At 38.9% G+C, this 20,519-nt stretch overlaps 7 non-coding genes across 7 annotated transcripts; all 7 read right to left on the bottom strand.

Annotated features, from left to right (window-relative positions):
* Nucleotides 1-45: 45 nt before the first annotated feature.
* TRNAK-CUU (transfer RNA lysine (anticodon CUU)) lies at nt 46-118 on the bottom strand. Its single transcript has one exon. It is a non-coding gene; the product is annotated as a tRNA-Lys (tRNA).
* Nucleotides 119-2,577: 2,459 nt separating this feature from the next.
* Nucleotides 2,578-2,650, bottom strand: TRNAK-CUU (transfer RNA lysine (anticodon CUU)). Its single transcript has one exon. It is a non-coding gene; the product is annotated as a tRNA-Lys (tRNA).
* Nucleotides 2,651-3,422: 772 nt separating this feature from the next.
* Nucleotides 3,423-3,495, bottom strand: TRNAK-CUU (transfer RNA lysine (anticodon CUU)). The gene has a single exon. It is a non-coding gene; the product is annotated as a tRNA-Lys (tRNA).
* Nucleotides 3,496-5,954: 2,459 nt separating this feature from the next.
* On the bottom strand, nt 5,955-6,027 carry TRNAK-CUU (transfer RNA lysine (anticodon CUU)). Its single transcript has one exon. It is a non-coding gene; the product is annotated as a tRNA-Lys (tRNA).
* A 771-nt stretch (nt 6,028-6,798) lies between these two features.
* On the bottom strand, nt 6,799-6,871 carry TRNAK-CUU (transfer RNA lysine (anticodon CUU)). Its single transcript has one exon. It is a non-coding gene; the product is annotated as a tRNA-Lys (tRNA).
* A 1,615-nt stretch (nt 6,872-8,486) lies between these two features.
* On the bottom strand, nt 8,487-8,559 carry TRNAK-CUU (transfer RNA lysine (anticodon CUU)). The gene has a single exon. It is a non-coding gene; the product is annotated as a tRNA-Lys (tRNA).
* Nucleotides 8,560-10,174: 1,615 nt separating this feature from the next.
* Nucleotides 10,175-10,247, bottom strand: TRNAK-CUU (transfer RNA lysine (anticodon CUU)). The gene has a single exon. It is a non-coding gene; the product is annotated as a tRNA-Lys (tRNA).
* Nucleotides 10,248-20,519: the final 10,272 nt, after the last annotated feature.

Below are 20,519 nucleotides of genomic sequence, written 5' to 3'. Positions count from 1 at the left end.
TATTATGAGAGCCAATGCAATCATCCAGCAAAAAATACTCGTTTTCGCCCAACGTGGGGCTCGAACCCACGACCCTGAGATTAAGAGTCTCATGCTCTACCGACTGAGCTAGCCGGGCTCCCACTTAAATATGGTGTGCAGACTCATCATTTTTTATTAAGGAAAACCGTTTCTGGATATTCCTCTGCTCTTGTTTTGCAAGGAACTTCACTTTTATACATCCTTCAGAGGAAAGAATGTCAAGTAAAATAAGACGAAATGAAAATGGAAGGTGTGAAATTTTCATTTTGAGATTGCATAAGAAATCAAATTCCTCTCACGTGCTATAGAATACCTAAACACTTTTGATTAAACCACTTTAGTTGTTATAATGACACCAAATTTGAAAGCCATCTGTGACTTTTCTGTTCTTACTCTGCAACAACCATGGCAATTACAAGTTAAAAAGTAAAATGTATGCAAATTTTGGAATGGAGAATGCGGGCATTGAGCCCGCTACCTCTCACATGCTAAGCGAGCGCTCTACCATTTGAGCTAATTCCCCTGTGTGCTCACTCAGCATCACATTTCAAAAGTAACGTTACTGCTGTCCACACTTTATTTTAAGTCTAATTGCCCATAACATGAGTGTTCAGTTCACTCCTAACTGATGCCTTAACTACACCTAGGGGATGTTTTACACTTCAGGTTGGCATGTTTAGTACTTGAATAGGAGTGATATCACTGTATGTTAACCTAGACTCAGGCCCTACCTAATCTTGGAGATACATTTCTCATGAATGAGTAACCAAGGGAGATACAATTTTTAGGAGTTAGTGCATGTCTAATGCAAGATTAATCACCATATTATGAGAGCCAATGCAATCATCCAGCAAAAAATACTCGTTTTCGCCCAACGTGGGGCTCGAACCCACGACAATGATATTAAGAGTCTCATGCTCTACCGACTGAGCTAGCCGGGCTCCCACTTAAATATGGTATGCAGACTCATCATTTTTTATTAAGGAAAACCGTTTCTGGATATTCCTCTGCTCTTGTTTTGCAAGGAACTTCACTTTTATACATCCTTCAGAGGAAAGAATGTCAAGTAAAATAAGACGAAATGAAAATGGAAGGTGTGAAATTTTCATTTTGAGATTGCATAAGAAATCAAATTCCTCTCACGTGCTATAGAATACCTAAACACTTTTGATTAAACCACTTTAGTTGTTATAATGACACCAAATTTGAAAGCCATCTGTGACTTTTCTGTTCTTACTCTTCAACAACCATGGCAATTACAAGTTAAAAAGTAAAATGTATGCAAATTTTAGAATGGAGAATGCGGGCATCGATCCCGCTACCTCTCGCATGCTAAGCGAGCGCTCTACCATTTGAGCTAATTCCCCTGTGTGCTCACTCAGCATCACATTTCAAATGTAACGTTACTGCTGTCCACACTTTATTTTAAGTCTAATTGCCCATAACATGAGTGTTCAGTTCACTCCTAACTGATGCCTTAACTACACCTAGGGGATGTTTTACACTTCAGGTTGGCATGTTTAGTACTTGAATAGGAGTGATATCACTGCATGTTAACCTAGACTCAGGCCCTACCTAATCTTGGAGATACCTTTCTCATGAATGAGTAACCAAGGGAGATACAATTTTTAGGAGTTAGTGCATGTCTAATGCAAGATTAATCACCATATTATGAGAGCCAATGCTATCATCCAGCAAAAAATACTCGTTTTCGCCCAACGTGGGGCTCGAACCCACAACCCTGAGATTAAGAGTCTCATGCTCTACCGACTGAGCTAGCCGGGCTCCCACTTAAATATGGTATGCAGACTCATCATTTTTTATTAAGGAAAACCGTTTCTGGATATTCTTCTGCTCTTGTTTTGCAAGGAACTTCACTTTTATACATCCTTCAGAGGAAAGAATGTCAAGTAAAATAAGACGAAATGAAAATGGAAGGTGTGAAATTTTCATTTTGAGATTGCATAAGAAATCAAATTCCTCTCACGTGCTATAGAATACCTAAACACTTTTGATTAAACCACTTTAGTTGTTATAATGACACCAAATTTGAAAGCCATCTGTGACTTTTCTGTTCTTACTCTGCAACAACCATGGCAATTACAAGTTAAAAAGTAAAATGTATGCAAATTTTGGAATGGAGAATGCGGGCATCGAGCCCGCTACCTCTCACATGCTAAGCGAGCGCTCTACCATTTGAGCTAATTCCCCTGTGTGCTCACTCAGCATCACATTTCAAAAGTAACGTTACTGCTGTCCACACTTTATTTTAAGTCTAATTGCCCATAACATGAGTGTTCAGTTCACTCCTAACTGATGCCTTAACTACACCTAGGGGATGTTTTACACTTCAGGTTGGCATGTTTAGTACTTGAATAGGAGTGATATCACTGTATGTTAACCTAGACTCAGGCCCTACCTAATCTTGGAGATACATTTCTCATGAATGAGTAACCAAGGGAGATACAATTTTTAGGAGTTAGTGCATGTCTAATGCAAGATTAATCACCATATTATGAGAGCCAATGCAATCATCCAGCAAAAAATACTCGTTTTCGCCCAACGTGGGGCTCGAACCCACGACCCTGAGATTAAGAGTCTCATGCTCTACCGACTGAGCTAGCCGGGCTCCCACTTAAATATGGTATGCAGACTCATCAGTTTTTTATTAAGGAAAACCGTTTCTGGATATTCCTCTGCTCTTGTTTTGCAAGGAACTTCACTTTTATACATCCTTCAGAGGAAAGAATGTCAAGTAAAATAAGACGAAATGAAAATGGAAGGTGTGAAATTTTCATTTTGAGATTGCATAAGAAATCAAATTCCTCTAACGTGCTATAGAATACCTAAACACTTTTGATTAAACCACATTAGTTGTTATAATGACACCAAATTTGAAAGCCATCTGTGACTTTTCTGTTCTTACTCTGCAACAACCATGGCCATTACAAGTTAAAAAGTAAAATGTATGCAAATTTTAGAATGGAGAATGCGGGCATCGATCCCGCTACCTCTCGCATGCTAAGCGAGCGCTCTACCATTTGAGCTAATTCCCCTGTGTGCTCACTCAGCATCACATTTCAAAAGTAACGTTACTGCTGTCCACACTTTATTTTAAGTCTAATTGCCCATAACATGAGTGTTCAGTTCACTCCTAACTGATGCCTTAACTACACCTAGGGGATGTTTTACACTTCAGGTTGGCATGTTTAGTACTTGAATAGGAGTGATATCACTGTATGTTAACCTAGACTCAGGCCCTACTTAATCTTGGAGATACATTTCTCATGAATGAGTAACCAAGGGAGATACAATTTTTAGGAGTTAGTGCATGTCTAATGCAAGATTAATCACCATATTATGAGAGCCAATGCTATCATCCAGCAAAAAATACTCGTTTTCGCCCAACGTGGGGCTCGAACCCACGACCCTGAGATTAAGAGTCTCATGCTCTACCGACTGAGCTAGCCGGGCTCCCACTTAAATATGGTATGCAGACTCATCATTTTTTATTAAGGAAAACTGTTTCTGGATATTCCTCTGCTCTTGTTTTGCAAGGAACTTCACTTTTATACATCCTTCAGAGGAAAGAATGTCAAGTAAAATAAGACGAAATGAAAATGGAAGGTGTGAAATTTTCATTTTGAGATTGCATAAGAAATCAAATTCCTCTCACGTGCTATAGAATACCTAAACACTTTTGATTAAACCACTTTAGTTGTTATAATGACACCAAATTTGAAAGCCATCTGTGACTTTTCTGGTCTTACTCTGCAACAACCATGGCAATTACAAGTTAAAAAGTAAAATGTATGCAAATTTTAGAATGGAGAATGCGGGCATCGATCCCGCTACCTCTCGCATGCTAAGCGAGCGCTCTACCATTTGAGCTAATTCCCCTGTGTGCTCACTCAGCATCACATTTCAAAAGTAACGTTACTGCTGTCCACACTTTATTTTAAGTCTAATTGCCTATAACATGAGTGTTCAGTTCACTCCTAACTGATGCCTTAACTACACCTAGGGGATGTTTTACACTTCAGGTTGGCATGTTTAGTACTTGAATAGGAGTGATATCACTGTATGTTAACCTAGACTCAGGCCCTACCTAATCTTGGAGATACATTTCTCATGAATGAGTAACCAAGGGAGATACAATTTTTAGGAGTTAGTGCATGTCTAATGCAAGATTAATCACCATATTATGAGAGCCAATGCAATCATCCAGCAAAAAATACTCGTTTTCGCCCAACGTTGGGCTCAAACCCACGACCCTGAGATTAAGAGTCTCATGCTCTACCGACTGAGCTAGCCGGGCTCCCACTTAAATATGGTATGCAGACTCATCATTTTTTATTAAGGAAAACCGTTTCTGGATATTCCTCTGCTCTTGTTTTGCAAGGAACTTCACTTTTATACATCCTTCAGAGGAAAGAATGTCAAGTAAAATAAGACGAAATGAAAATGGAAGGTGTGAAATTTTCATTTTGAGATTGCATAAGAAATCAAATTCCTCTCACGTGCTATAGAATACCTAAACACTTTTGATTAAACCACTTTAGTTGTTATAATGACACCAAATTTGAAAGCCATCTGTGACTTTTCTGTTCTTACTCTGCAACAACCATGGCAATTACAAGTTAAAAAGTAAAATGTATGCAAATTTTAGAACGGAGAATGCGGGCATCGATCCCGCTACCTCTCGTATGCTAAGCGAGCGCTCTACCATTTGAGCTAATTCCCCTGTGTGCTCACTCAGCATCACATTTCAAAAGTAACGTTACTGCTGTCCACACTTTATTTTAAGTCTAATTGCCCATAACATGAGTGTTCAGTTCACTCTTAACTGATGCCTTAACTACACCTAGGGGATGTTTTACACTTCAGGTTGGCATGTTTAGTACTTGAATAGGAGTGATATCACTGTATGTTAACCTAGACTCAGGCCCTACCTAATCTTGGAGATACATTTCTCATGAATGAGTAACCAAGGGAGATACAATTTTTAGGAGTTAGTGCATGTCTAATGCAAGATTAATCACCATATTATGAGAGCCAATGCAATCATCCAGCAAAAAATACTCGTTTTCGCCCAACGTGGGGCTCGAAAACACGACCCTGAGATTAAGAGTCTCATGCTCTACCGACTGAGCTAGCCGGGCTCCCACTTAAATATGGTATGCAGACTCATCATTTTTTATTAAGGAAAACTGTTTCTGGATATTCCTCTGCTCTTGTTTTGCAAGGAACTTCACTTTTATACATCCTTCAGAGGAAAGAATGTCAAGTAAAATAAGACGAAATGAAAATGGAAGGTGTGAAATTTTCATTTTGAGATTGCATAAGAAATCAAATTCCTCTCACGTGCTATAGAATACCTAAACACTTTTGATTAAACCACTTTAGTTGTTATAATGACACCAAATTTGAAAGCCATCTGTGACTTTTCTGTTCTTACTCTGCAACAACCATGGCCATTACAAGTTAAAAAGTAAAATGTATGCAAATTTTAGAATGGAGAATGCGGGCATCGATCCCGCTACCTCTCGCATGCTAAGCGAGCGCTCTACCATTTGAGCTAATTCCCCTGTGTGCTCACTCAGCATCACATTTCAAAAGTAACGTTACTGCTGTCCACACTTTATTTTAAGTCTAATTGCCCATAACATGAGTGTTCAGTTCACTCCTAACTGATGCCTTAACTACACCTAGGGGATGTTTTACACTTCAGGTTGGCATGTTTAGTACTTGAATAGGAGTGATATCACTGTATGTTAACCTAGACTCAGGCCCTACTTAATCTTGGAGATACATTTCTCATGAATGAGTAACCAAGGGAGATACAATTTTTAGGAGTTAGTGCATGTCTAATGCAAGATTAATCACCATATTATGAGAGCCAATGCTATCATCCAGCAAAAAATACTTGTTTTCGCCCAACGTGGGGCTCGAACCCACGACCCTGAGATTAAGAGTCTCATGCTCTACCGACTGAGCTAGCCGGGCTCCCACTCAAATATGGTATGCAGACTCATCATTTTTTATTAAGGAAAACTGTTTCTGGATATTCCTCTGCTCTTGTTTTGCAAGGAACTTCACTTTTATACATCCTTCAGAGGAAAGAATGTCAAGTAAAATAAGACGAAATGAAAATGGAAGGTGTGAAATTTTCATTTTGAGATTGCATAAGAAATCAAATTCCTCTCACGTGCTATAGAATACCTAAACACTTTTGATTAAACCACTTTAGTTGTTATAATGACACCAAATTTGAAAGCCATCTGTGACTTTTCTGTTCTTACTCTGCAACAACCATGGCAATTACAAGTTAAAAAGTAAAATGTATGCAAATTTTAGAATGGAGAATGCGGGCATCGATCCCGCTACCTCTCGCATGCTAAGCGAGCGCTCTACCATTTGAGCTAATTCCCCTGTGTGCTCACTCAGCATCACATTTCAAAAGTAACGTTACTGCTGTCCACACTTTATTTTAAGTCTAATTGCCCATAACATGAGTGTTCAGTTCACTCCTAACTGATGCCTTAACTACACCTAGGGGATGTTTTACACTTCAGGTTGGCATGTTTAGTACTTGAATAGGAGTGATATCACTGTATGTTAACCTAGACTCAGGCCCTACCTAATCTTGGAGATACATTTCTCATGAATGAGTAACCAAGGGAGATACAATTTTTAGGAGTTAGTGCATGTCTAATGCAAGATTAATCACCATATTATGAGAGCCAATGCAATCATCCAGCAAAAAATACTCGTTTTCGCCCAACGTGGGGCTCGAACCCACGACCCTGAGATTAAGAGTCTCATGCTCTACCGACTGAGCTAGCCGGGCTCCCACTTAAATATGGTATGCAGACTCATCATTTTTTATTAAGGAAAACCGTTTCTGGATATTCCTCTGCTCTTGTTTTGCAAGGAACTTCACTTTTATACATCCTTCAGAGGAAAGAATGTCAAGTAAAATAAGACGAAATGAAAATGGAAGGTGTGAAATTTTCATTTTGAGATTGCATAAGAAATCAAATTCCTCTCACGTGCTATAGAATACCTAAACACTTTTGATTAAACCACTTTAGTTGTTATAATGACACCAAATTTGAAAGCCATCTGTGACTTTTCTGTTCTTACTCTGCAACAACCATGGCAATTACAAGTTAAAAAGTAAAATGTATGCAAATTTTAGAATGGAGAATGCGGGCATCGATCCCGCTACCTCTCGTATGCTAAGCGAGCGCTCTACCATTTGAGCTAATTCCCCTGTGTGCTCACTCAGCATCACATTTCAAAAGTAACGTTACTGCTGTCCACACTTTATTTTAAGTCTAATTGCCCATAACATGAGTGTTCAGTTCACTCCTAACTGATGCCTTAACTACACCTAGGGGATGTTTTACACTTCAGGTTGGCATGTTTAGTACTTGAATAGGAGTGATATCACTGTATGTTAACCTAGACTCAGGCCCTACTTAATCTTGGAGATACATTTCTCATGAATGAGTAACCAAGGGAGATACAATTTTTAGGAGTTAGTGCATGTCTAATGCAAGATTAATCACCATATTATGAGAGCCAATGCAATCATCCAGCAAAAAATACTCGTTTTCGCCCAACGTGGGGCTCGAACCCACGACCCTGAGATTAAGAGTCTCATGGTCTACCGACTGAGCTAGCCGGGCTCCCACTTAAATATGGTATGCAGACTCATCATTTTTTATTAAGGAAAACCGTTTCTGGATATTCCTCTGCTCTTGTTTTGCAAGGAACTTCACTTTTATACATCCTTCAGAGGAAAGAATGTCAAGTAAAATAAGACGAAATGAAAATGGAAGGTGTGAAATTTTCATTTTGAGATTGCATAAGAAATCAAATTCCTCTCACGTGCTATAGAATACCTAAACACTTTTGATTAAACCACTTTAGTTGTTATAATGACACCAAATTTGAAAGCCATCTGTGACTTTTCTGTTCTTACTCTGCAACAACCATGGCAATTACAAGTTAAAAAGTAAAATGTATGCAAATTTTGGAATGGAGAATGCGGGCATCGATCCCGCTACCTCTCACATGCTAAGCGAGCGCTCTACCATTTGAGCTAATTCCCCTGTGTGCTCACTCAGCATCACATTTCAAAAGTAACGTTACTGCTGTCCACACTTTATTTTAAGTCTAATTGCCCATAACATGAGTGTTCAGTTCACTCCTAACTGATGCCTTAACTACACCTAGGGGATGTTTTACACTTCAGGTTGGCATGTTTAGTACTTGAATAGGAGTGATATCACTGTATGTTAACCTAGACTCAGGCCCTACCTAATCTTGGAGATACATTTCTCATGAATGAGTAACCAAGGGAGATACAATTTTTAGGAGTTAGTGCATGTCTAATGCAAGATTAATCACCATATTATGAGAGCCAATGCTATCATCCAGCAAAAAATACTGGTTTTCGCCCAACGTGGGGCTCGAACCCACGACCCTGAGATTAAGAGTCTCATGCTCTACCGACTGAGCTAGCCGGGCTCCCACTTAAATATGGTATGCAGACTCATCATTTTTTATTAAGGAAAACTGTTTCTGGATATTCCTCTGCTCTTGTTTTGCAAGGAACTTCACTTTTATACATCCTTCAGAGGAAAGAATGTCAAGTAAAATAAGACGAAATGAAAATGGAAGGTGTGAAATTTTCATTTTGAGATTGCATAAGAAATCAAATTCCTCTCACGTGCTATAGAATACCTAAACACTTTTGATTAAACCACTTTAGTTGTTATAATGACACCAAATTTGAAAGCCATCTGTGACTTTTCTGTTCTTACTCTGCAACAACCATGGCAATTACAAGTTAAAAAGTAAAATGCATGCAAATTTTAGAATGGAGAAAGCGGGCATCGATCCCGCTACCTCTCGCATGCTAAGCGAGCGCTCTACCATTTGAGCTAATTCCCCTGTGTGCTCACTCAGCATCACATTTCAAAAGTAACGTTACTGCTGTCCACACTTTATTTTAAGTCTAATTGCCCATAACATGAGTGTTCAGTTCACTCCTAACTGATGCCTTAACTACACCTAGGGGATGTTTTACACTTCAGGTTGGCATGTTTAGTACTTCAATAGGAGTGATATCACTGTATGTTAACCTAGACTCAGGCCCTACCTAATCTTGGAGATACATTTCTCATGAATGAGTAACCAAGGGAGATACAATTTTTAGGAGTTAGTGCATGTCTAATGCAAGATTAATCACCATATTATGAGAGCCAATGCAATCATCCAGCAAAAAATACTCGTTTTCGCCCAACGTGGGGCTCGAACCCACGACAATGATATTAAGAGTCTCATGCTCTACCGACTGAGCTAGCCGGGCTCCCACTTAAATATGGTATGCAGACTCATCATTTTTTATTAAGGAAAACCGTTTCTGGATATTCCTCTGCTCTTGTTTTGCAAGGAACTTCACTTTTATACATCCTTCAGAGGAAAGAATGTCAAGTAAAATAAGACGAAATGAAAATGGAAGGTGTGAAATTTTCATTTTGAGATTGCATAAGAAATCAAATTCCTCTCACGTGCTATAGAATACCTAAACACTTTTGATTAAACCACTTTAGTTGTTATAATGACACCAAATTTGAAAGCCATCTGTGACTTTTCTGTTCTTACTCTGCAACAACCATGGCAATTACAAGTTAAAAAGTAAAATGTATGCAAATTTTGGAATGGAGAATGCGGGCATCGAGCCCGCTACCTCTCACATGCTAAGCGAGCGCTCTACCATTTGAGCTAATTCCCCTGTGTGCTCACTCAGCATCACATTTCAAAAGTAACGTTACTGCTGTCCACACTTTATTTTAAGTCTAATTGCCCATAACATGAGTGTTCAGTTCACTCCTAACTGATGCCTTAACTACACCTAGGGGATGTTTTACACTTCAGGTTGGCATGTTTAGTACTTGAATAGGAGTGATATCACTGTATGTTAACCTAGACTCAGGCCCTACCTAATCTTGGAGATACATTTCTCATGAATGAGTAACCAAGGGAGATACAATTTTTAGGAGTTAGTGCATGTCTAATGCAAGATTAATCACCATATTATGAGAGCCAATGCAATCATCCAGCAAAAAATACTCGTTTTCGCCCAACGTGGGGCTCGAACCCACGACCCTGAGATTAAGAGTCTCATGCTCTACCGACTGAGCTAGCCGGGCTCCCACTTAAATATGGTATGCAGACTCATCATTTTTTATTAAGGAAAACTGTTTCTGGATATTCCTCTGCTCTTGTTTTGCAAGGAACTTCACTTTTATACATCCTTCAGAGGAAAGAATGTCAAGTAAAATAAGACGAAATGAAAATGGAAGGTGTGAAATTTTCATTTTGAGATTGCATAAGAAATCAAATTCCTCTCACGTGCTACAGAATACCTAAACACTTTTGATTAAACCACTTTAGTTGTTATAATGACACCAAATTTGAAAGCCATCTGTGACTTTTCTGGTCTTACTCTGCAACAACCATGGCAATTACAAGTTAAAAAGTAAAATGTATGCAAATTTTAGAATGGAGAATGCGGGCATCGATCCCGCTACCTCTCGCATGCTAAGCGAGCGCTCTACCATTTGAGCTAATTCCCCTGTGTGCTCACTCAGCATCACATTTCAAAAGTAACGTTACTGCTGTCCACACTTTATTTTAAGTCTAATTGCCTATAACATGAGTGTTCAGTTCACTCCTAACTGATGCCTTAACTACACCTAGGGGATGTTTTACACTTCAGGTTGGCATGTTTAGTACTTGAATAGGAGTGATATCACTGTATGTTAACCTAGACTCAGGCCCTACCTAATCTTGGAGATACATTTCTCATGAATGAGTAACCAAGGGAGATACAATTTTTAGGAGTTAGTGCATGTCTAATGCAAGATTAATCACCATATTATGAGAGCCAATGCAATCATCCAGCAAAAAATACTCGTTTTCGCCCAACATTGGGCTCAAACCCACGACCCTGAGATTAAGAGTCTCATGCTCTACCGACTGAGCTAGCCGGGCTCCCACTTAAATATGGTATGCAGACTCATCATTTTTTATTAAGGAAAACCGTTTCTGGATATTCCTCTGCTCTTGTTTTGCAAGGAACTTCACTTTTATACATCCTTCAGAGGAAAGAATGTCAAGTAAAATAAGACGAAATGAAAATGGAAGGTGTGAAATTTTCATTTTGAGATTGCATAAGAAATCAAATTCCTCTCACGTGCTATAGAATACCTAAACACTTTTGATTAAACCACTTTAGTTGTTATAATGACACCAAATTTGAAAGCCATCTGTGACTTTTCTGTTCTTACTCTGCAACAACCATGGCAATTACAAGTTATAAAGTAAAATGTATGCAAATTTTAGAATGGAGAATGCGGGCATCGATCCCGCTACCTCTCGTATGCTAAGCGAGCGCTCTACCATTTGAGCTAATTCCCCTGTGTGCTCACTCAGCATCACATTTCAAAAGTAACGTTACTGCTGTCCACACTTTATTTTAAGTCTAATTGCCCATAACATGAGTGTTCAGTTCACTCTTAACTGATGCCTTAACTACACCTAGGGGATGTTTTACACTTCAGGTTGGCATGTTTAGTACTTGAATAGGAGTGATATCACTGTATGTTAACCTAGACTCAGGCCCTACCTAATCTTGGAGATACATTTCTCATGAATGAGTAACCAAGGGAGATACAATTTTTAGGAGTTAGTGCATGTCTAATGCAAGATTAATCACCATATTATGAGAGCCAATGCAATCATCCAGCAAAAAATACTCGTTTTCGCCCAACGTGGGGCTCGAAAACACGACCCTGAGATTAAGAGTCTCATGCTCTACCGACTGAGCTAGCCGGGCTCCCACTTAAATATGGCATGCAGACTCATCATTTTTTATTAAGGAAAACTGTTTCTGGATATTCCTCTGCTCTTGTTTTGCAAGGAACTTCACTTTTATACATCCTTCAGAGGAAAGAATGTCAAGTAAAATAAGACGAAATGAAAATGGAAGGTGTGAAATTTTCATTTTGAGATTGCATAAGAAATCAAATTCCTCTCACGTGCTATAGAATACCTAAACACTTTTGATTAAACCACTTTAGTTGTTATAATGACACCAAATTTGAAAGCCATCTGTGACTTTTCTGTTCTTACTCTGCAACAACCATGGCAATTACAAGTTAAAAAGTAAAATGTATGCAAATTTTAGAATGGAGAATGCGGGCATCGATCCCGCTACCTCTCGCATGCTAAGCGAGCGCTCTACCATTTGAGCTAATTCCCCTGTGTGCTCACTCAGCATCACATTTCAAAAGTAACGTTACTGCTGTCCACACTTTATTTTAAGTCTAATTGCCCATAACATGAGTGTTCAGTTCACTCCTAACTGATGCCTTAACTACACCTAGGGGATGTTTTACACTTCAGGTTGGCATGTTTAGTACTTGAATAGGAGTGATATCACTGTATGTTAACCTAGACTCAGGCCCTACCTAATCTTGGAGATACATTTCTCATGAATGAGTAACCAAGGGAGATACAATTTTTAGGAGTTAGTGCATGTCTAATGCAAGATTAATCACAATATTATGAGAGCCAATGCTATCATCCAGCAAAAAATACTCGTTTTCGCCCAACGTGGGGCTCGAACCCACGACCCTGAGATTAAGAGTCTCATGCTCTACCGACTGAGCTAGCCGGGCTCCCACTCAAATATGGTATGCAGACTCATCATTTTTTATTAAGGAAAACTGTTTCTGGATATTCCTCTGCTCTTGTTTTGCAAGGAACTTCACTTTTATACATCCTTCAGAGGAAAGAATGTCAAGTAAAATAAGACGAAATGAAAATGGAAGGTGTGAAATTTTCATTTTGAGATTGCATAAGAAATCAAATTCCTCTCACGTGCTATAGAATACCTAAACACTTTTGATTAAACCACTTTAGTTGTTATAATGACACCAAATTTGAAAGCCATCTGTGACTTTTCTGTTCTTACTCTGCAACAACCATGGCAATTACAAGTTAAAAAGTAAAATGTATGCAAATTTTAGAATGGAGAATGCGGGCATCGATCCCGCTACCTCTCGCATGCTAAGCGAGCGCTCTACCATTTGAGCTAATTCCCCTGTGTGCTCACTCAGCATCACATTTCAAAAGTAACGTTACTGCTGTCCACACTTTATTTTAAGTCTAATTGCCCATAACATGAGTGTTCAGTTCACTCCTAACTGATGCCTTAACTACACCTAGGGGATGTTTTACACTTCAGGTTGGCATGTTTAGTACTTGAATAGGAGTGATATCACTGTATGTTAACCTAGACTCAGGCCCTACCTAATCTTGGAGATACATTTCTCATGAATGAGTAACCAAGGGAGATACAATTTTTAGGAGTTAGTGCATGTCTAATGCAAGATTAATCACCATATTATGAGAGCCAATGCAATCATCCAGCAAAAAATACTCGTTTTCGCCCAACGTGGGGCTCGAACCCACGACCCTGAGATTAAGAGTCTCATGCTCTACCGACTGAGCTAGCCGGGCTCCCACTTAAATATGGTATGCAGACTCATCATTTTTTATTAAGGAAAACCGTTTCTGGATATTCCTCTGCTCTTGTTTTGCAAGGAACTTCACTTTTATACATCCTTCAGAGGAAAGAATGTCAAGTAAAATAAGACGAAATGAAAATGGAAGGTGTGAAATTTTCATTTTGAGATTGCATAAGAAATCAAATTCCTCTCACGTGCTATAAAATACCTAAACACTTTTGATTAAACCACTTTAGTTGTTATAATGACACCAAATTTGAAAGCCATCTGTGACTTTTCTGTTCTTACTCTGCAACAACCATGGCAATTACAAGTTAAAAAGTAAAATGTATGCAAATTTTAGAATGGAGAATGCGGGCATCGATCCCGCTACCTCTAGTATGCTAAGCGAGCGCTCTACCATTTGAGCTAATTCCCCTGTGTGCTCACTCAGCATCACATTTCAAAAGTAACGTTACTGCTGTCCACACTTTATTTTAAGTCTAATTGCCCATAACATGAGTGTTCAGTTCACTCCTAACTGATGCCTTAACTACACCTAGGGGATGTTTTACACTTCAGGTTGGCATGTTTAGTACTTGAATAGGAGTGATATCACTGTATGTTAACCTAGACTCAGGCCCTACCTAATCTTGGAGATACATTTCTCATGAATGAGTAACCAAGGGAGATACAATTTTTAGGAGTTAGTGCATGTCTAATGCAAGATTAATCACCATATTATGAGAGCCAATGCAATCATCCAGCAAAAAATACTCGTTTTCGCCCAACGTGGGGCTCGAACCCACGACCCTGAGATTAAGAGTCTCATGGTCTACCGACTGAGCTAGCCGGGCTCCCACTTAAATATGGTATGCAGACTCATCATTTTTTATTAAGGAAAACCGTTTCTGGATATTCCTCTGCTCTTGTTTTGCAAGGAACTTCACTTTTATACATCCTTCAGAGGAAAGAATGTCAAGTAAAATAAGACGAAATGAAAATGGAAGGTGTGAAATTTTCATTTTGAGATTGCATAAGAAATCAAATTCCTCTCACGTGCTATAGAATACCTAAACACTTTTGATTAAACCACTTTAGTTGTTATAATGACACCAAATTTGAAAGCCATCTGTGACTTTTCTGTTCTTACTCTGCAACAACCATGGCAATTACAAGTTAAAAAGTAAAATGTATGCAAATTTTGGAATGGAGAATGCGGGCATCGATCCCGCTACCTCTCACATGCTAAGCGAGCGCTCTACCATTTGAGCTAATTCCCCTGTGTGCTCACTCAGCATCACATTTCAAAAGTAACGTTACTGCTGTCCACACTTTATTTTAAGTCTAATTGCCCATAACATGAGTGTTCAGTTCACTCCTAACTGATGCCTTAACTACACCTAGGGGATGTTTTACACTTCAGGTTGGCATGTTTAGTACTTGAATAGGAGTGATATCACTGTATGTTAACCTAGACTCAGGCCCTACCTAATCTTGGAGATACATTTCTCATGAATGAGTAACCAAGGGAGATACAATTTTTAGGAGTTAGTGCATGTCTAATGCAAGATTAATCACCATATTATGAGAGCCAATGCTATCATCCAGCAAAAAATACTGGTTTTCGCCCAACGTGGGGCTCGAACCCACGACCCTGAGATTAAGAGTCTCATGCTCTACCGACTGAGCTAGCCGGGCTCCCACTTAAATATGGTATGCAGACTCATCATTTTTTATTAAGGAAAACTGTTTCTGGATATTCCTCTGCTCTTGTTTTGCAAGGAACTTCACTTTTATACATCCTTCAGAGGAAAGAATGTCAAGTAAAATAAGACGAAATGAAAATGGAAGGTGTGAAATTTTCATTTTGAGATTGCATAAGAAATCAAATTCCTCTCACGTGCTATAGAATACCTAAACACTTTTGATTAAACCACTTTAGTTGTTATAATGACACCAAATTTGAAAGCCATCTGTGACTTTTCTGTTCTTACTCTGCAACAACCATGGCAATTACAAGTTAAAAAGTAAAATGTATGCAAATTTTAGAATGGAGAATGCGGGCATCGATCCCGCTACCTCTCGCATGCTAAGCGAGCGCTCTACCATTTGAGCTAATTCCCCTGTGTGCTCACTCAGCATCACATTTCAAAAGTAACGTTACTGCTGTCCACACTTTATTTTAAGTCTAATTGCCCATAACATGAGTGTTCAGTTCACTCCTAACTGATGCCTTAACTACACCTAGGGGATGTTTTACACTTCAGGTTGGCATGTTTAGTACTTGAATAGGAGTGATATCACTGTATGTTAACCTAGACTCAGGCCCTACCTAATCTTGGAGATACATTTCTCATGAATGAGTAACCAAGGGAGATACAATTTTTAGGAGTTAGTGCATGTCTAATGCAAGATTAATCACCATATTATGAGAGCCAATGCAATCATCCAGCAAAAAATACTCGTTTTCGCCCAACGTGGGGCTCGAACCCACGACAATGATATTAAGAGTCTCATGCTCTACCGACTGAGCTAGCCGGGCTCCCACTTAAATATGGTATGCAGACTCATCATTTTTTATTAAGGAAAACCGTTTCTGGATATTCCTCTGCTCTTGTTTTGCAAGGAACTTCACTTTTATACATCCTTCAGAGGAAAGAATGTCAAGTAAAATAAGACGAAATGAAAATGGAAGGTGTGAAATTTTCATTTTGAGATTGCATAAGAAATCAAATTCCTCTCACGTGCTATAGAATACCTAAACACTTTTGATTAAACCACTTTAGTTGTTATAATGACACCAAATTTGAAAGCCATCTGTGACTTTTCTGTTCTTACTCTGCAACAACCATGGCAATTACAAGTTAAAAAGTAAAATGTATGCAAATTTTAGAATGGAGAATGCGGGCATCGATCCCGCTACCTCTCGTATGCTAAGCGAGCGCTCTACCATTTGAGCTAATTCCCCTGTGTGCTCACTCAGCATCACATTTCAAAAGTAACGTTACTGCTGTCCACACTTTATTTTAAGTCTAATTGCCCATAACATGAGTGTTCAGTTCACTCTTAACTGATGCCTTAACTACACCTAGGGGATGTTTTACACTTCAGGTTGGCATGTTTAGTACTTGAATAGGAGTGATATCACTGTATGTTAACCTAGACTCAGGCCCTACCTAATCTTGGAGATACATTTCTCATGAATGAGTAACCAAGGGAGATACAATTTTTAGGAGTTAGTGCATGTCTAATGCAAGATTAATCACCATATTATGAGAGCCAATGCAATCATCCAGCAAAAAATACTCGTTTTCGCCCAACGTGGGGCTCGAAAACACGACCCTGAGATTAAGAGTCTCATGCTCTACCGACTGAGCTAGCCGGGCTCCCACTTAAATATGGCATGCAGACTCATCATTTTTTATTAAGGAAAACCGTTTCTGGATATTCCTCTGCTCTTGTTTTGCAAGGAACTTCACTTTTATACATCCTTCAGAGGAAAGAATGTCAAGTAAAATAAGACGAAATGAAAATGGAAGGTGTGAAATTTTCATTTTGAGATTGCATAAGAAATCAAATTCCTCTCACGTGCTATAGAATACCTAAACACTTTTGATTAAACCACTTTAGTTGTTATAATGACACCAAATTTGAAAGCCATCTGTGACTTTTCTGTTCTTACTCTGCAACAACCATGGCAATTACAAGTTAAAAAGTAAAATGTATGCAAATTTTAGAATGGAGAATGCGGGCATCGATCCCGCTACCTCTCGCATGCTAAGCGAGCGCTCTACCATTTGAGCTAATTCCCCTGTGTGCTCACTCAGCATCACATTTCAAAAGTAACGTTACTGCTGTCCACACTTTATTTTAAGTCTAATTGCCCATAACATGAGTGTTCAGTTCACTCCTAACTGATGCCTTAACTACACCTAGGGGATGTTTTACACTTCAGGTTGGCATGTTTAGTACTTGAATAGGAGTGATATCACTGTATGTTAACCTAGACTCAGGCCCTACCTAATCTTGGAGATACATTTCTCATGAATGAGTAACCAAGGGAGATACAATTTTTAGGAGTTAGTGCATGTCTAATGCAAGATTAATCACAATATTATGAGAGCCAATGCTATCATCCAGCAAAAAATACTCGTTTTCGCCCAACGTGGGGCTCGAACCCACGACCCTGAGATTAAGAGTCTCATGTTCTACCGACTGAGCTAGCCGGGCTCCCACTCAAATATGGTATGCAGACTCATCATTTTTTATTAAGGAAAACTGTTTCTGGATATTCCTCTGCTCTTGTTTTGCAAGGAACTTCACTTTTATACATCCTTCAGAGGAAAGAATGTCAAGTAAAATAAGACGAAATGAAAATGGAAGGTGTGAAATTTTCATTTTGAGATTGCATAAGAAATCAAATTCCTCTCACGTGCTATAGAATACCTAAACACTTTTGATTAAACCACTTTAGTTGTTATAATGACACCAAATTTGAAAGCCATCTGTGACTTTTCTGTTCTTACTCTGCAACAACCATGGCAATTACAAGTTAAAAAGTAAAATGTATGCAAATTTTAGAATGGAGAATGCAGGCATCGATCCCGCTACCTCTCGCATGCTAAGCGAGCGCTCTACCATTTGAGCTAATTCCCCTGTGTGCTCACTCAGCATCACATTTCAAAAGTAACGTTACTGCTGTCCACACTTTATTTTAAGTCTAATTGCCCATAACATGAGTGTTCAGTTCACTCCTAACTGATGCCTTAACTACACCTAGGGGATGTTTTACACTTCAGGTTGGCATGTTTAGTACTTGAATAGGAGTGATATCACTGTATGTTAACCTAGACTCAGGCCCTACCTAATCTTGGAGATACATTTCTCATGAATGAGTAACCAAGGGAGATACAATTTTTAGGAGTTAGTGCATGTCTAATGCAAGATTAATCACCATATTATGAGAGCCAATGCAATCATCCAGCAAAAAATACTCGTTTTCGCCCAACGTGGGGCTCGAACCCACGACCCTGAGATTAAGAGTCTCATGCTCTACCGACTGAGCTAGCCGGGCTCCCACTTAAATATGGTATGCAGACTCATCATTTTTTATTAAGGAAAACCGTTTCTGGATATTCCTCTGCTCTTGTTTTGCAAGGAACTTCACTTTTATACATCCTTCAGAGGAAAGAATGTCAAGTAAAATAAGACGAAATGAAAATGGAAGGTGTGAAATTTTCATTTTGAGATTGCATAAGAAATCAAATTCCTCTCACGTGCTATAGAATACCTAAACACTTTTGATTAAACCACTTTAGTTGTTATAATGACACCAAATTTGAAAGCCATCTGTGACTTTTCTGTTCTTACTCTGCAACAACCATGGCAATTACAAGTTAAAAAGTAAAATGTATGCAAATTTTAGAATGGAGAATGCGGGCATCGATCCCGCTACCTCTCGTATGCTAAGCGAGCGCTCTACCATTTGAGCTAATTCCCCTGTGTGCTCACTCAGCATCACATTTCAAAAGTAACGTTACTGCTGTCCACACTTTATTTTAAGTCTAATTGCCCATAACATGAGTGTTCAGTTCACTCCTAACTGATGCCTTAACTACACCTAGGGGATGTTTTACACTTCAGGTTGGCATGTTTAGTACTTGAATAGGAGTGATATCACTGTATGTTAACCTAGACTCAGGCCCTACCTAATCTTGGAGATACATTTCTCATGAATGAGTAACCAAGGGAGATACAATTTTTAGGAGTTAGTGCATGTCTAATGCAAGATTAATCACCATATTATGAGAGCCAATGCAATCATCCAGCAAAAAATACTCGTTTTCGCCCAACGTGGGGCTCGAACCCACGACCCTGAGATTAAGAGTCTCATGGTCTACCGACTGAGCTAGCCGGGCTCCCACTTAAATATGGTATGCAGACTCATCATTTTTTATTAAGGAAAACCGTTTCTGGATATTCCTCTGCTCTTGTTTTGCAAGGAACTTCACTTTTATACATCCTTCAGAGGAAAGAATGTCAAGTAAAATAAGACGAAATGAAAATGGAAGGTGTGAAATTTTCATTTTGAGATTGCATAAGAAATCAAATTCCTCTCACGTGCTATAGAATACCTAAACACTTTTGATTAAACCACTTTAGTTGTTATAATGACACCAAATTTGAAAGCCATCTGTGACTTTTCTGTTCTTACTCTGCAACAACCATGGCAATTACAAGTTAAAAAGTAAAATGTATGCAAATTTTGGAATGGAGAATGCGGGCATCGATCCCGCTACCTCTCACATGCTAAGCGAGCGCTCTACCATTTGAGCTAATTCCCCTGTGTGCTCACTCAGCATCACATTTCAAAAGTAACGTTACTGCTGTCCACACTTTATTTTAAGTCTAATTGCCCATAACATGAGTGTTCAGTTCACTCCTAACTGATGCCTTAACTACACCTAGGGGATGTTTTACACTTCAGGTTGGCATGTTTAGTACTTGAATAGGAGTGATATCACTGTATGTTAACCTAGACTCAGGCCCTACCTAATCTTGGAGATACATTTCTCATGAATGAGTAACCAAGGGAGATACAATTTTTAGGAGTTAGTGCATGTCTAATGCAAGATTAATCACCATATTATGAGAGCCAATGCTATCATCCAGCAAAAAATACTGGTTTTCGCCCAACGTGGGGCTCGAACCCACGACCCTGAGATTAAGAGTCTCATGCTCTACCGACTGAGCTAGCCGGGCTCCCACTTAAATATGGTATGCAGACTCATCATTTTTTATTAAGGAAAACTGTTTCTGGATATTCCTCTGCTCTTGTTTTGCAAGGAACTTCACTTTTATACATCCTTCAGAGGAAAGAATGTCAAGTAAAATAAGACGAAATGA

The sequence above is a fragment of the Triturus cristatus genome, chromosome 4_1, assembly GCF_964204655.1.
Source record: "Triturus cristatus chromosome 4_1, aTriCri1.1, whole genome shotgun sequence".
In the NCBI taxonomy this organism is placed as follows: domain Eukaryota; kingdom Metazoa; phylum Chordata; class Amphibia; order Caudata; family Salamandridae; genus Triturus; species Triturus cristatus.
Note: the sequence above shows the minus strand (reverse complement) of the source record. Positions and strands in the feature narration are given on the sequence as shown.